Here is an 18,148-nt window from a genome sequence, read left to right as displayed (position 1 = left end):
AGTATCTAGGAGAAAGAAAGGAGCCTTGTCTTGATCTCGTTTGATGAAAACCCATCTACAACAACTCATATAGAGCAACCTCTGCGAAAGCTCGATATAAATAGAGAGAAATTATTACCGACACCAAAAGCAATGAGTTTGATAGAAGCGCACCATGCCACACCCTATCGAACGCCTTGGAAATATCTAGTGGTTTCAACGTGGTTTTTTCGGCTCGGAAGTGTTGATTTTGACATGAAAGACAAAGATCGCCCAGGCCAGCCAAAAAAGTTTGAACACCAAGAATTGACGGCATTACTCCATGAAAATTGTTGTCAAACTCAACATGAGTTTGTAAAATCAATGGGAGCTACTCAATCAGCAATTTTAAAAGGTTTATGAGCTGTATTCATCCAAAAGCAAGGAAATTGGGTACCATACGAATTGAAGATGAGAGAAGCATTTCTGTGTGTCTGAAATGCTCTTTAACTGGATGAAAAATGGATTCATTACGATAACCCGAAGTGTAAGAGATCGTAGGTGAAGCCCGTCCAACCAAATATCCATTAAACAAAAGGGTATTATCTATAATGAACTGCTAAAATCTGACCAGACCGCGACAGCGACCCTGTACCGAAAGCAACTCATTCGTTTGAAGCGAACATTGGTCTAAAAACGCACAGACATGAAACCTTAATATTCCATCATGATAACGAAAGGCCTCATGTTATAATGCCAGTTAAAAAATATTTAAAATAAAGTGGTTGGGAGTCTGACTAATATTTATTTCGATCGATGCAGAATGCTTTCTCTGTGATTCGCTCCGCTTCAGAATAGAGTAACCGAAATTGGCTTGATTCGTTCTTGGCATCAAAAGTTGAGCGGTTCTTTTAAGTCGGAATCCATATGTTGCCAGAAAGATGGAAAAAGGTCATAGCTAACAATGGCGGATACTTCGAATAAACTTATATAGGTACGGGACAGAATTCAGTGTTTGACAGAGGAAACGGACAGGATGATCTTATAGGTTAACATGAAAGTGACAATAGATGGGTTAATGGGTTGCGGTTGCGGTTGCATATAAGACGAATGTAGACAATTCGGAACAGGAGCACGAGTATAAAAGACGAATATTTTGGATAGTAATCATTCAGTTGTGGTGATCATTCATTGAGTGATAGTTACTCAGGGTGAAAATTGTAAATGATACTGATCGCCTTAAAATATTTTGAATTATTGTTTATTAATTTAAATAAGATGTAAATAGAGTTTTTTGAATGAATTTGAATTGAAAGAAGTGTTTTATTTAGAGAGAGTGTTCTTATGATAAGCAGCGCAACCATGGTGAAATAACTAATCCAGAAAGAGAAGCAGAGTTCTAAGTTTCAAAGTTAAGCCAGAGAAGTAGAGAAGGAAATATAGTTATCTACATTTATATTGAACAAATGTTTCAATATAAAATCTAGAAATTTGAAAAACATCCTTCATTTTTAGGTCATATACCCAAGATTAATTTGCATATTTATAACTGATTTTGTAATTATGTAAAAAAATAAATTGAAAATTATTTTTTTCAATTCTTCTACGGCCGTTTTCAGATATCTTTTAGTGTACATAATGTAAAGCTTTAACAATAAGCACCAAAGCCCCAAAAATTCAGGCAATTGAACATTTTGTTGGAATTTGACTTGAATGTAAATGTAGTTATGCTTTAACCTTCGCTTTACCAATTTTTTTTTATGTACATGGTTTACCAATACAAACCCGGGTGGTACTGCACTTCTAAACATATATCCGACGAACAAAATTTAAAAAAATCGAAAAAACATTATAAAAAGTTTAAAATGTTTTTATTAAATTATATAGAACTCTAAAATTTGTTCAGTGAGTCTAAATTTTATTTAAATCGAAACAAAATGAAAAAAATTACTAAGCTAACAAAAACCGAGAGGTCACCCGGGTGGGTATTGCTGAAGCGAAGGTTAAACTTGAAACATATTTAAATTACATTTGCTTTCAATTTGAATTCCAGTACAAATGCTTATTGGAATTTATGACGTTCAAGGTTTTATAATATGCACATCATATTGGTGCTGTAGTCGATTGTAGTGGGCCAGAATATGCGAAATAATTGGGTATCTCGCTAACCATTGAAGATATTCGTAGCTTAATGTAATTTTACACAAAATGAGCTGTTGTATATTTGAATTTTGCACAGTTTCGTAGTGTAAATATAGGCTAGTGGTTGCCAACCAAAGCTGATTACTTCGTATCTACAATATTGAAAAAAAAAACAATATTTATCCGAATGTTAAAATAAATTTATTTTTATAAACATAATTTTATGCATTACATGTATGAAGTTTTCTTAAACTAATTTCATACAAGCCATAAAAGTTATTAAAGTTGTAATATTACACGAACATCATGAGTTCGAAGAAAATGTTGGCAACAACAAATATTTCTATGCCAACATTAAAATAAATAAATATTGTTGTTGTCTATAAGTAATTCCATTCTTTTTGATTTAATTTTTTTTTCTTCTTATGGCTTTTTTGGGAGTAAGCATACATAAGTAAATAAATTCTTACGAAAAACTTTTAATACAAAATGTATTTAATAGAATGCTAAACATAACAAACCGGAAAACGGAAATACTATATAATACACGAAAAAGAAAATAGAGAAAGAAAAAAATGCAAACCATCAGATACAAACTTTATATGGACATAATGGAAAAGAAAGAAGAAAAAAATTTAGTACGCCTTCTCATATACATACATATGTATGTGTGTATGTATGAACGTATAAGGTTTACTTTTCGAAATTTGAATTGTAGTTACTTTTGGCATTTTATTGAATTCTTTTAAAACGAGATATTGAAGCAAAACAACACAAACTTTCGGCATCAATTTAATACAAATACTATTTATTTAGATATTCCAGCCAAACGGAAATGAATTGTAACATTTTCTTTTTTGGGAATTTTTCGTATGTTGGTTGAGCAGCAAGTAAGGAATGCTAAATATGTGCTAGAAGAGTGTTTGTAGTGTATGTAGGCAAATATGTATTTTAGTTACATTTTGAAGACCTTAATTTAAATGGAATATTTTGTTGTTTGCTTTCGTTTTAAAGTCAATATTTCTGTAGGAAGTCAAATTGTAAACAATTGCTTACAATTATTTAAATTGTAGATATTATGAATTCTACACTACTCTTAACTAGGCTTTTAGGGAGCCACATACTTCTTTTTGTAACTATTACTGCTACTTAATCCTACACTTCCGCTATAAAATGTCCATTTATGTAAAGCTTATTTCCCTGTAGCCATCATTTAAAGTTTATAATAGAAGGAATTCCATATGCTATTGTACTTATCAAGACAATCGGTTCAGTAGAAAAATTTATAAATAAAAATTTAGGTACAACAGTTAAAATGTGATTTTTTAATCTTCATTCAGCATTAATTAGATCAACTTATAAAGATCAACAATAAATATATTTTATGAAGGGTATAATTAAGTAATTTATGGTGGAAAACATTTTTTGTTAATTTTTTTATTTATTAAAAACTAGCTGACCCGACAGACGTTGTCCTGTCCAAGTTAAAAAATGCTTGTGTTCGATTTGTGAATTTGTGTGAAGCAGTTTGAAAAGGGTAAACATATTTAAAAAGAAAAAAAACAACAGAATACATGTAAATCAATGCACATATTATGAGTTTATATAAGTAATTGAATTTTGGTTGGAAAAATGAGTGATCACAGATCGAGCTCCTTTTCATGATTAAACGCTTATTGGCCAAGTTATTAGCAAATTTAGATATTTTGAGTTTTTTATAAAAAATCGATTTTTGGCCAGAAATATGAGTGATCACAGATCGAGCTCCTTTTCTTGATTAAACGCTTATTGGCCAAATTATTAGCGAATTTAGATATTTTAAGTTTTTATATAAAAAAAATTTTGTTCAGAAATATGATCACTGATCGAGCTCCTTTTCTTGATTAAACGCTTATTGTCCAAGTTATTGTCGATTTAAGCTATTGTGATTTTTTATATAAGTAATCGAATTTTGGTCTGAAATATGACTGATCACAGACCGATGTATTTAATAAGTGGGCATATTTGTGGACGTGGACAATTTTTATTTATGTAAAAACGTTTGCGGACTATGTATTGCGAACATTTAAAAAAATTAGTTAAATCGGTCCAGGCGTCCTGCGATTTTAGATATATCGAATTAAATGATATCAAATTGTTAAAGTTTTTTTTTATTTTTTTTGTTATAATTCTTAAACACATTTTTATAAACATATATACATTTTAAGTTTTAATATAATTTGCCAACTTGCCTCAACAATGCCTTTAAGGCACTGAGGCTAACTTATTGTAATGAAATTGAATTGAAAATAAAATTTATATAAAAAAAAAAAAAAAAATTGGCGTCGTCAATTATTCTTTCAGTAAAAACTTAAATTGGATTACTATGATCACGGATGCAATTACCAAAGAACGACATTTGATTTTTATTTATGTAGATAGATAATACAAGAAAATATTATTTCGACAAATTTTTGTCGATATTGTTACTTTTTTACCTTTTAAAACGGTGGTTTATTTTCTTTAAATAAACCGGATACTTTTGATTGCAAACAAAAGCAGTTCAGTAGTTCAAAAATTGTAACAACACTTTATTTATTCAAATTTACACAACAACAATTTAAACAGTCACTCTATGAATTATATACAAACTCACGTTTATAACTACACACCTAAATTACACTTTATAATGTACAAGACAGTTGATGTTAACTCTAACAGCGCTATGATAAAACTAATTAACAACAGCAGCCACTATTTATACACACTGCCATCTTCCTTCGAGTATCTTCATGATTGTTCTTAATGGACAAACCTAGTCCGATGTTATTGTTACAATAACAAAACACATGTAAAATGTAAGCACTTACAATTTTGTGAATAAATTCGTAAAGAATCAATCGATTTTTATGACCAATACCTCATTTTGTTCGCATATATGTGGCTTTGTGATAAAGCAATAAACCCGAACAATTTCTGAGGTTTCCAATTTTTCATGATTTTTTTTTAAAACAAAAAATATTGCAATTTTCACGTAAAAAATATATTTTTATACCCTTTGTAATTTCTACATTTTTCATTTCCGACCATATAAAGTATATATATTCTGGATACTTATAGATAGCGGAGTCCGCCTGTCTGTCTGTTGAAATCAATTTTCTGAAGACCCCAGATATTTCCGGGATCCAAATCTTCAATAATTCTATCAGACATGCTTTCGAGAAGTTTGCTATATAAAATCAGCAAAATCCGTCCATAAATAACGAAGATATGAGCAAAAAACCGGGACAACCTCTATTTTTTTTTTAACCTATTTTTGATCTATATCTGGATTACTAAGTCATTAATATAGGCAATATGGATATCTAATGATAGATATTTCAAAGTCCATTGCAACGATGTAGATAAGACTATAGTAAGTTGGACCTACAATGGGTCAAAATCGGGAAAAATATTTTTTAACCCGAATTTTTTTTTCATCAAAAAATTTTTTTGTCATAAATTTTTTTTTAAAAAAAAAATTTTAAAAAAAATTTGGAAAAAAAAATTTAAAACAATTAAAAAAACAATTTAAAAAAAAAAAAATTAAAACAATTACAAAAAAATACAATTTTTTTTAAATAAAAATATTTGAAAAAATTTATTTTAAAGTATAATTTGGTGAAGGGTATATAAGATTCAGCATAGCCGAATATAGCTCTCTTACTTGTTTTTCTTAAATTTGTTATTATAACTCCGAAACTACTGAGCCGATTGAAACGCAATATATACGTGAAAATTTGTACATAGCATAGATAAAATATTTTCAAAATTCAATCAATCGTAAGAAGAACATTAACTACTCAATTTTATGTATATCAAACAAAAAACTAAAATTTTGTGAAAATGAGCGAATTCACTTAATTGTAAATAGATTCGTAAAGAATTAATCGATTTTTATGATCAATATCTCGTTTTGTTGCTATTACATGTGGATTTACGATAAAGCAAAAAACCTTCATAATTTCTGCCGTTTTCAATTTTTCATGAGTTTTTTAAAACAAAAAAAATAAGCAATTTTCATATATAAAATATATTTTTTGCTTAAATTTGTTATTATAACTCCGAAACTACTGAGCCAATGAAACCGTAATGTATAAAAGGATTAAAGGTTATATAATTCTAAATTTTTTTTGAGTTTACTTTAATAATTTTGGACTAACCGTTTTTGAGTAATCATTAATTATGTGGAGTAACGTCTAAAAAAATTCACAATTTTACTTAAAATTATTTTTTAAAAAAACCTCTCCATATATGTATATGAAATTTGGACCATATTTGTACTACTGGAATCACAATACATCAAAATTGTGTAGTGGTTTAAAAAGCCTCTAAAATTTTTTCGATTTGGTTGACCTGTGTAATATAGTCAATATATTTTGCTGGCCAATTAAACAAATTTAAACAAAATAATTTGGAGAGGATTTAAGATTCTGCAATATTTAATGCAAACTGTGTATGACTCTTGTCGGAACTAAATATGTTATTGATTGTAATGTTTTCAAGTCATTTGAAGTGTTTAAAAAGGTCCTTATTTTTCAAATTTGTTGCTTAAAAAATGATATAAAAAATCATTTAAATTCATTAAATTTAGTTGTTACAATTTATAACAACAAGGTCCACCTCTAAAGTCCTGTTCCCATATTTCCTTGTTTTTTTTTTTCTTTCATATATTTAAACGTTTTTCGTCCTCCATCAGTATATGTATGTATATGGTAGTCTATATATATATGGATCTTTATGAGTGCAAGTGTATTTGGTGCTCGTTAAGTTAACATCCGGTATTTTTTGGTATAGTTTTACAAAATGGAAAATTGTGAAAATAAAAGCAAGGAAAAACTACACTTTATGGATTAAATTTAAGATTATACAGCACTTCATCTTAAAAAGTCGCTCTCAATAAAGGACATATATGTATGTATGCATGTAAGTATGTGTGAGTTGGAAACTAAACTCAACTAAAACTAAAATATAAAAAAATAGGAACTGAATTTTAACTCTAAAACGATGAAACATAATAAATGGAGCACATCCTGGCAAATGCACACACATACAAAACACAACACTCTATCACCCACATATACATACATACATACAGCCATACATTCATACATAATTCACAATACTAACCTAGAACGAGGACGACTACTACAGTTCAGACTACTGCTATAAACTGCTGCTGTTATTGCCATGCTACATATAGACTACTATAGATATAGATATTGTTGTTTAAGCTTGTTGTATTGGGTGTTTGTTGGACCATTTGTATCAAGCAACCAAAAAAACTCTAGCACTCATACTTCGGTTACCAGTTTAAAGATGCCATACAAAAAATGAATTGCAACAAGACTCTGGCAAACTTCAAAAACTTCTGTATAGATTGTTTAGTCGACATCATTTGCTAAAAATGCAAAAAGTACAACGAAAGAACGCATCATGGTTTTAGTGGGACACTACACACTGGTTTTATTTTTCATTTTCTTTATTCTTTTACTGTTGTTGCCTTTTAAAAAATAATCGGTTAAATGAAGTTGGATGGATTTTATTTATACTATACTACATTTTATATTGTATATAGTATACATAAGTACACAGAGAAAACTCATTCGTGATAGGAACCGAATAATTCCATACAAAATTATGGAAGGGTTAACAAAAGTTTGGTTGCTTCAACCGAAATTCTTCTTTATCAACTGACTTTCTTTTCTATGTGTGCAACCGAATCATTCGATTGACAACAAATTCAGTTGCTATCTCGTATCTGTTTTCTCTGTGTATGTAAAAATGTTTGTTTGTACCCGTGAAACTAGACTATATGAAGTTGTTGTAAAGTAAAAGTAGTGTTTGTAGTAGAAAAATATATTTAAACTACAGAAACAATTTACGAAATGTGATACTAACCACTGCTAACATCGTTCTGCTCATTGTTTAATATAAAATAAAAAGTTAACGGCTAAGAAATACATTTTCACATATTTACAGCATTATGTATTATATATTAAGTGTTATATTTAGTTACATATTGATTCAGAGTTTTAAAGTAACAAACATTTAAATTCGTTGTGTTTTCTAATGAAAACTTTTTTAAGAAAAAGAAATCTGCATGATCGACTTAAGTGTTAGATATCTCAAAAAGTTAACAAACTGCCGGATATATCCAAAATAAAATGCTTTTTAAGCCACCTTGACAAGCCTGTCTGTCTGATTGTTCATTGGTTTGTTAGTGTAAAACACTCTCATGTGAAAAATACGAAACAAAAATAAGTGATTTTCATTCAGAATATTTTCTAATAGCCCTAATTAGTATAGTATTGGAAATTAGGTTGAGTAGAAAATAAATTGTTGATAAAAACAAGTAAGGAAGTATGGTCGGTCAAGCCCGACCATATAACACCCTACACTAAGTAAATGAGTAAAAATATTTTTCTTTTAAAATATCAATAATTTATATTCGTGAGTGATTTTCGGAAGTGGGCCATAAAATTATGTTGTGTGATTTATGTCTATATTAAAGTTAACTATGTTGAATATTGTGTGTATACCAACATTTTTAAGCGATTTATGCACGTTAAAGTGATTTTCGGAAGCGGGTCTATATGGGAGCTATGACTAATTATGGACCGATCGTAACAAAATTTGGTGACATGCATTTTGTATATATAGAACTTATTTGGAGCGAAATTTGTGTAGATACATAAATAAATTAAACATTTATGACCGATAAAGTCCAATTTCGAGGGGAAATTTGTATGGGGGCTAGGTGAAATAATCGACCGATTTCAGCCAGTTTCAATAGGCTTGGTCCTTGAGCCGAAAAAGTAATATGTACCAAATTTGATCGAAATATCTTCAAAATTGCGACTTGTACTCTGCGCACAAGGTTTACATGGACAGCCAGCCAGCCAGCCAACCAGACGGACGGACGGACGGACGGACGGACGGACATCGTTTAATCGACTCAGAAAGTGATTCTAAGTCGATCGGTATACTTTAAGGTGGGTGTTAGACTAATATTTTTGGGCGTTACAAACATCTGCACAAACGCATAATACCCTCCCCACTATGGTGGTGTAGGGTATAAACATGATCGAAATATCATCAAAATTGCGACCTCTACTTTGTATACAAGGTCTACATATTTTAATCGATCCAGAAAGTGATTCTGAGTTGGTCAGTAAACTTTAAGATGGGCGTTAGACCAATATTTTTAACATCAGCATAAACGTATAATACCCTCCCCACTATGGCGGTGTAGGCTATAATAAAGTTTGCACAAAATATCAGTCAAAAATTAAATATTTTTGATACAAACATTTTTGAAGTAAACAAGAAAAGTATTTTTCCGAAACGTATTTTTGATATACCGAATGATTTCAGTATTAGCGTAATAAACTACACCGCAAAACTTGCATACCTTGCAAACCTAGTATAAGTGCTATATTTTGTTGTTGTGATATTGTAAAATATATCACTTATCCTAGATTTGCAACATATTCAAGATTTGCAACGAACAGTGATATCCGCTAATATATTTCTTTTGAAATGTATTAATACCCACTTGTAAATACATTACTATTTATAGAAATTGTGCTTGCACACCTTACCTTCTTAATTAGTTTGAAGCTGAATTTATTAAACTGATTAAAATATCTTCAGAAGTATAACTAATTTCGTACAAATAATTTTTATTTTTAGAACTTAAAGTTTGCCGTGTCACTCATTTAATATAAATAAAATTTTGGCATTTAATTTTCTAGGGAATTTCTGGCAAAAATTTCCCAAAGAATTAAAAATAAATAAATAAAACTGAAAGGAATTTATTCTTAAAAGTTCTGCTGACATTGTAAACAAGTCACCATTATTGTTGTAGTTGTATTGTGAGCATAAAACAAAGACAAGAAAGAAAGTAAAATACCGAAATTTACTCTATTAGGTTTTAGTTTTGGGGTTTTGTTGGTAAACTAAGCTGTTGCAAAGGTGTGGATGTGTGTGTGTTGAGCAGAAGATTCCAGTTACTTTACATTCATTATTCTTATTTTGACTCTTTTCATGTGGGTGTTGCTGTGCTGTTGTTTTTAGTTTTAGAAAATAATATTCAAAATAAGGATAGAGAAAATAATGTATAAATATATGTATGTATGTAAGTATGTATATTATATGGAAGTTTATCAGAAGTCTTGACCTTTGCAATCAAATTGTAAATATTTTCCCCTTAATAAGCTCAAAATTACGAAATATTTCACAACCATTACGAAATTAAGAAATATTTTTTGGACAATTTGTATTGATATTGATGGTTTTGGTATGGAATGGAAAACGTAATTATTGGTTTCCGTATTCTGCACTTCAATGCAGTTCACTTCAGATGTATTTTCTACAAAATTTCGATACGAGCGCAATAGGTCAACGATTACCAACTTTTTTTGACCTAAATTCGACGTTATGGACAAAAACGACGAGCTATTGACACATTTTATATCCACGAGCGATTTAAGGACAAATTTACATAACCTTTAATCCGTTTTATGTATTGCGTTTTAATGACACAGTATTAATAGTAGTTATAATAACTAATTGAAGCAAAAAATATATTTTTTACCTGAATATAATTTTTGTTTTAAAAAAATCATGAAAAATCAAAAACGCCAGAAATTGTTCAGATTTATTACTTTATCGCAAAGCCACATATAATGACAACAAAATGAGATATCGATCATAAAAATCCATTGATTTTTTTTGAATTTATTAACTATTAAGTGAATTTGCTCATTTTCACAAAATTTTAGTTTTTTGTTTGATACGCCTAAAATTGAGTAGTTAATGTTCTTCTTTCGATTGATTGAACTTTAAAAGCATTTTTCTCATGTTATGTACAAATTTTCACATATATATTGCATTTCAATCGGCTCAATATTTTCGGAGTTATAATAAGAAATTGAAAGAAAAAAATATATTTTTTATGTGAAAATAGAAAATTTTTTTGTTTTAAAAATATCATGAAAAATCGAAAACGATAAAAAATTGTTCATTTTTATTATATTGTCGCAAAGCCACATGTAATAGGAAAAAAATTACATATCGATCATAAAAATCTATTGATTCTTTTCGAATTTATTAACAATTAAGTGAATTCGCTTATTTTCACCAAATTGTATTTACATGTGTTTTGTTATTGTAACGAAATTGTAACAAAAACAAAACACATGTAAAATTTACTCTCAAAAAACATGCTTGTAAGCACATACAATTTTCTGAACATGAGCAAATTCACTTAATTCTGAATAACTTCGAAATGAATTCATCGATTTTTATGATCGATATCTCATATTGTTCCTATTACATGTGGTTTCGCGATACATCAATAATTTTTTTTTTTTAAACAAACACAAACTGCGAAGCGTTTTGCTTGCCAGTAGATACACCCAGAGTCTCTGGTGGGAATCGAACCCGCAACCCTCAGATTAATAGTTCAGCACACTATCGACTGGTCTGTTGGAGCACCCTGTACAATTTCTGCCATTTTCGATTTTTCATGATTTTTTTAAAACAAAGAAAATTATATTTTTAAGTAAAAAATATATTTTTTGCTTCATTTTGTTATTATAACTCCGAAACTACTGAGCCGATTGAAACTTAGGAAAGTTTAGATGTAAATCTAAACATTCCTAAGTTTATTTAAAAATTTAAAAAAAAAATATTTCTCCATAGAAATTAAAAATTTGGACCATATTTGTACTACTGGTACCACAATTAGGGTTTTTATCCCGGGAATTCCCGGTACAAATTTCCCAATTTTTCACTACCTGATTCCCGGGATTTTTAGTCGGGAATCCCGGGAATTAAAAACTGACAAAATACATAGAAAACAAGTTAGAACTCTATTTTTTTCACCAAAAAACAGTGAAAAGTTTTTTAAAGTTTTTGCTTATATCTCGGTAATAATTTACCGCTTATTATTATTTATTTGGGGTTTTTCGTATGAAAATTTAAAAAGTGAATTCATTATTTATAGGATTTATTTCTTATTGAATCATTCTAATTTCTTTAAATTTCTTCTTCATATCCACAACTAAATTGCTTCAAAAATTTATTAAAGATTAAATTTTTCTTCAATTCAAATCTAGTACAAAAAGGCTTAAGACAATTTTTTCAATTAATTTTGTAAATGATTTGATTTAACAAAAATTTAATCATTAAAAGTTTGAATAAATTCTGTTGTTATTTAACTTTAACTTTAAAATTAATTCAGTTTAAACAAAGGCTTTGGAATGAATCTAAAAAATTTAATATTAGGAATGGATTTATGGAATGAAAGGCTGAAATTCTTCAATTACGGATTAAGATTTTAGTGAATTAAGCTCAAATTTTATTAATTAATTCGAAGCTCAGATATTTAATAATTATAACACTAAGTTTTTATATGAAATTTGGCTATAATATTCCTAACTTACAGTATCATTATATATTTCGGGAATAAACGGGTACCCGGAAAAAAATTTACCGATTCCCGGGAATCAAAAAAGGTCGAGAAATTAAAAACCCTAACCACAATATATCAAAATTGTGTAGTGGTTTAAAAAGCCTTTAAAATTTGTTAGATTTTGTTGCCCTGTATAATCGGAAATCTAACATGTTGTGGGTTAAGCAGTTTTTCCATTTTAGTATCAACATTTTCGCTGTGTAAGTAAACTAGTAAATTATAAAGAATAGAAGCAAGATGGATAATATTATGTTCGTTACTTAAATAGTTGTTGTAAATTACAGTTAATGTAAACTGATATGAAATTACACACACGCCCAAAACTTTAAACGAAACACACGCGTTCTTTGAAACGAAAGTAATGTCTTAAGAGCAGCTTTACCGACTAAACAAATTTCTCTTTATTTTTTTCTACTTTACCTAATGCATGATGATGATGATGTGGTTATAAAAATGTGTGTGAATGAGCTCGGTTACCCTGCACTCCCTTTTTCATCTTTATTACAGGAGATTTTCTGTCTGGGTTTTGTTACTTTTCTCCTGCATTTTATTATTTTATTTTATAAAGTTAATGTTTTTATGAGGCGTTAAGATAAAATACTGTTTTAAAACTCCTAATATGATTTCATGTTCTAAAACTATTATTGCTGCATACTGTTTCTACTATGTAGACTGCCGCATGCATACTGTTGTGCTACAACAATTTATAACAACTTTTACTAATGCCCCCTGATGTTTCTTTATAAATGTTGACTATACTTAAAGGTACTTTATACTCATACACATATAAACTATACATACAAACCAGCATTCTTATTGCCTGCCCCAGTATGCAAAATATAAAAATAGTAGAATTTTTTGTATAAATAGTTTTTTTTTTGTTTTTTTCAAGTCATGGTTGAGTAAACTTTACACTTTCCCATGCATAAAGCAAGTGTGTGAAACTATGTGGCAGTGTATTAGTGTTGTTAGTTGTGTTGGAGCATGGTGCATGTGTTCGTGTTTGTTATTTCATGAATAGTTCACAAAGATGTTGCATGAATGCATATAAATACAGTTGACATTTGTATTTACTTGTTGTTACATATTTTTAAACTATGAAAAAATAAATAAACTATAAACATTCACACGCATACGTACATACATCAAGAAATAAACAAAGCATACATTCATATATACATATTTATATTTAGTATACATTAAATTCTCTCTCATATTGTTCGTACAATACGATACTAAAAGAAAGGAACAAAGAAACAAACAGTTCAAGGGTCGTGCCAAGGATGTGAATATCACATGGCACTAATACTGTCATGTATACATTTTCTTCTTCATGCATCTGCATGCATGCAGATACAGCTACAGCTACATGCTACATTGTACGAATAGCTGAAAATAATAAAATGTTATGCGACATAAACGCAAAATAAAACATACATGAACTTTAATAATAAAAATAAAATAGAGAAAGCAAGAAATCTACATACAAACTTATTAGAATAGAAACTAAACTGAGCAGATTTAATTATCATGTCTTTCTTTTTTAAATCACTTTCATCATAAATTTTATTTGCACTTCATCTTATTTTTCTCTCCCCTTTTTTGTTTTTTTTTTTGTTTTTGTTATTAAAATAAAATAAGTTTGTTATTTGTATTAAAGCTGTACACTTGATTTTAGTTTTTAATCTAGTTTAGAGCTCAGATGAAATTTTAGTCTTTTTGTTTGACCTAATTTGGTGTTTACATGCATGCGAGTACAGTGAGTGACAATAGTTATTATACAGACATTTTAAAATATTAAATTTTAGCGAAAAAGTCATACATTTAACCTTAATGTCAACAGCAGAACTGCTTTACACACTTCAACTGCAACATACCTGGGTATGTTCTAGGGTATTCATTCGACTAATGATCGTGCGATTAATCGAATAATTTCTTACGAATAATTATTCGAGCAATTTAAAAATGGCCATTTTCGAATAACGAATAATTCGAACAATTTTTTGTGGAATAACCGAATAAAACGATTAAATGTTCATATATATATAAATTTATTAAAATTTTTCATAATTTCAAATTTAAATATGTAATAATGACTCACAAAAATTGTATTGTTTCTGAAATTCGACAAATAACTAAAGACAAAGGGACTTTCCATCACTGTAGATGAGTGTTCCTATAGCTCCTTCTATAAATATATAAATTATACTGCAAGAAGTTACAATTCTTTAAAAATTTTTAACTTAGGACTTAAACCAATGAAAATAAAAGGTACGGAATAAAATATTTGTTATTTAGCTGGCGAGAATCGCAATTAATAATCAAAATATTAACTTAGATTAAAATGGAGTTGAATGTGATGGAGAATGCGATTTTGAAACGGTCGTCGAAAGTGATATTGAGGATGACATTTATAAAGATTACATTGAAATAGATGAAGGCCATGATCGTAAAATATATGTATATATGTAAGTTGTGTTATTAACCGCGTAAGTAAGTGTTGCAAAATATTTTATAAATCGAATGATAAACACAAATATTGCAAACTAACGTTTTGTTGCAAGAAAAGCATGGAGTCTTATACATGATTTTGAACATCGTTCAACATCTTTTTGGCTAACATGTTAATAAACTTTTTGCGTATTTGTAAATGCGTCAATTATGCACTGCATGACTTCAAGTTAGCCACGTTCACTGACAATGATATCAAACTTTGGACAGATTCCCTTTATTGTGTAATTCCCCAAGACCACTTTAATAAGCAAAGATTTGTTATAAATAATTTAGAAATAGTGAATAATTAATTTAAATGAACGACATAAAAAAGTTCTTAATTAGTTAATATTGTATTTGAATTAAGGATCATGTCCAACTAGATCAAATTTTATTAAAGCATAGTTCCAAAACGGAAACTAAAGGGTTTGCTAGTCAATTGTTTTGTGGATTGTTCGGGAGTTAATCTGATCAGAATATTTCTGTTGAACATTTTATAATGCACTTTGTTTTCGAATGTTTTTTAACATTATCAATACTTGAATTATTAACTTTAACGTTATTTTTTGTTGTTTTTTTAACAATAAAATATTAAAAAACCGACATCAAAACTTCATTCTTTACTTTTTTAAAAAAATTTAATTATTCCAATAATTCAATTAATTTAAAACGTGTGATCGAATTATTCGAACAAGTTAAGATCTCTTATTCGAATTATTCATTTTATTCGAACATGAGAAAAATCGAATAATTCGAATACCCTAGTATGTTCATACGTTTTGTATGGGGAATGGCATGCCGTTAGCATAAAAATGCTAATATCTAACTCGATTGTTGAAATTTTTATTTTTTTTTTGTTATAAATAAACAAAAGGTTCAAAAATTGTATGATAACCAGTTTTACCCTTACATTTAATGATTGTTTGTTAAAAAGGTATGATTGTTGGTTGTAAAAGTATGACCAAAAATGCAAATTTTTCAAATTGAAATTAAATTTTTATTTAACAAAATTTTTTAATGAAATTTTACTGTTTTATAGATTTTTCTATTAGAAATTGAAAACTAAAAAGAAATTTTAAAATTTATAATCAGGAATTCCGCAATTCCCAAAAAAGTTTTGAAAAATCCCAAAAATGGGATTTTTTAGTTTTTTTGCTATAATATCCATACCAAGGGCGGGTTTATCGAAATCCTTTACAAAACAATTAAGAACATATTTGGCCATCTAAAATAGGTTACTTTATTTTGATATCGACTACGAGATTTGAGAAATTTTGCCCTAAAATTGAATTTTACATAAAAAATAGGCGTTATTTGAATGAATCTGGTCCCCTCCGTATCAAAAATATTTAAATTTGTTTTCATTTGAAATATTTAGCGTAAATTTAGCTCTTCAAAACGTATACATTCCTAATAAATCTTCTAAGAATTTTTTTTATATAACTTAAAAATAAAACAAGTAAGAAAGTATGATCGGTCAAGCCCGACCATGAAGGACCAAGCCTATTGAAACTGGCTGAAATCGGTTCATAATTTCACCTAGCCCCCATACAAATGTCCTCCCGAAATTGGACTTTATCGGTCATAAATGTTTAACTTATATATGTATCTCCACAGATTCCGCTCCAAATAAGTTTTATATACACAAAATTTATATCACCAAATTTTGTTACGATCGGTCCATATTTAGTCATAGCTCCCATATAGACCCGCTTCCGAAAATCACTTTAACGTGCATAAATCGCTTAAAAATGTTGGTATGCTCACAAAATTCAATATAGTTAACTTTAATATAGTCATAAATCACACGACTTAATTTCATGGTGATCGGTCCATAATTGGTCATAGCCCCCATATAAGGCCCACTTCCGAAAATCACTCAAAAATATAAATTATTGAAATTTTAAAAGAAAAATGTTTTTGTTCTTTTACTTAGTGTAGGGTATTATATGGTCGGGCTTGACCGGCCATACTTTCTTACTTGTTTAACTTTTTTTTTTAAAAAATAAAAGTGTAGTTACGTCCGTTTGCATTTAAGGTGACGATATGTATATATATTCGATTCCATTGCATCGAAATAATTTCCTTGAGGTTCTTTTCAAGTAATGCAAAGAAGTTAAACTTAATTTTATATTCGTTTTTATAAGTTTTATTTTTATATTTTTGGTTGTTGTTAAAATAAAACTTTCCAAGGACAGTAATGAAAATTCGATGCGCTAAAAGCACTTAAATATTTATTTGTTTGCTAATCTTAAGACACTTTCCTAAAGGAGTTTAATAAATTGATATTCTTCTTTTATATAATAAAAATTAATGTGCTAGAATGTCTTTTATTCATTTATTGTTATAAATTGTATTTTCAAAAAAAATTCCATGTATTTTTTCTTCATTTGACACTTTTTGTGAAATTATTTCCTTTAAAACTAATGTTTCGGAAAGAAAAGGAAAAAAATTTAAGTTTCAGCCAGACGTCAGAGAATGACTGGCATAAAAATCATTTAGTTACTTTTCTAAACATCGTGACAACACAGTGTTAAATATTGTACATTATATTTCTTAATTACAAAATGTGAGGGTATGTATCTGGTTTTCCTTTTTTTTCGATTTACGTTTGTTTCCGTTTGCGGTGTTTTTTTTTTTTGTGACCATTCATTTGGTGTAATAATAAATATCCGTAAAATAACAATTTTGTTAAGTTTTAATCAAAATAAATGTTACATTATGAACTCTCTCAACAGATTGTTGTTCATTAATCAATGATGAAGTCCTTTTTAGTTTTCGACGTCTTGTCTCGTGATGTCGTAAATAGCAATGTTTTTTTACAAATGTTGTTGTGCTTTGCTCTGGTTGATTTGTATTGTGCCTTTTAAATGTTTAAGTCTTTATTGTCATGCTGTCAAATATAATAGTTGTCCTTTATTTATGTATGTATAACATATGGGTAATTCCACGATAATGACAATCACGACTGAAAAAACAAAAAACACGAGTTGCAAATTTTCGCATGTACCTTAAAATTATTTCCGTTGTATGTCACGTATTTAGCTCGATATTTTG

The 18,148-nt window shown here is 28.8% G+C and overlaps 1 protein-coding gene across 3 annotated transcripts in view; it reads right to left on the bottom strand.

Moving 5' to 3' along the window:
* Positions 1-18,148, bottom strand: part of GluRIB (Glutamate receptor IB) — a 153,735-nt gene that overhangs the window by 93,904 nt on the left and 41,683 nt on the right. The window lies entirely within an intron of this gene.

Source organism: Calliphora vicina, chromosome 3 (assembly GCF_958450345.1).
Source record: "Calliphora vicina chromosome 3, idCalVici1.1, whole genome shotgun sequence".
NCBI lineage: Eukaryota > Metazoa > Arthropoda > Insecta > Diptera > Calliphoridae > Calliphora > Calliphora vicina.
This window is presented reverse-complemented; position numbering and strand designations above follow the sequence as displayed.